This window comes from Hemibagrus wyckioides, linkage group LG16, assembly GCF_019097595.1.
Source record: "Hemibagrus wyckioides isolate EC202008001 linkage group LG16, SWU_Hwy_1.0, whole genome shotgun sequence".
Classification (NCBI taxonomy): domain Eukaryota; kingdom Metazoa; phylum Chordata; class Actinopteri; order Siluriformes; family Bagridae; genus Hemibagrus; species Hemibagrus wyckioides.
Window position 1 is genome coordinate 17,707,501 of NC_080725.1, and position 332 is coordinate 17,707,832.

Sequence of the window (332 nt, forward strand, 5' to 3'; positions counted from 1 at the left end):
AACATATGATATCTTTATGTATCTATTTGTTATATTACATGTATATACACCATCTATTATCCATTCTGTTGTATGTACAATGTATATTTATACATATTTATGACAAATACTTGCATATATAATATATTTTCTTTTTGTCATTTACAACTCACACTGTTATCTACTCAGTAGCTACTGCACATATTCCCTTGCTATTTATTTATTGTATATATAATTACGCATATATTGCATATATTACACTAAGACAGCACACAGCTGCACACATCTGCACTTTATTCATAATAGTATAGTATAAGTATAGTATAGTATAGTATAACTATATTTTTATATTT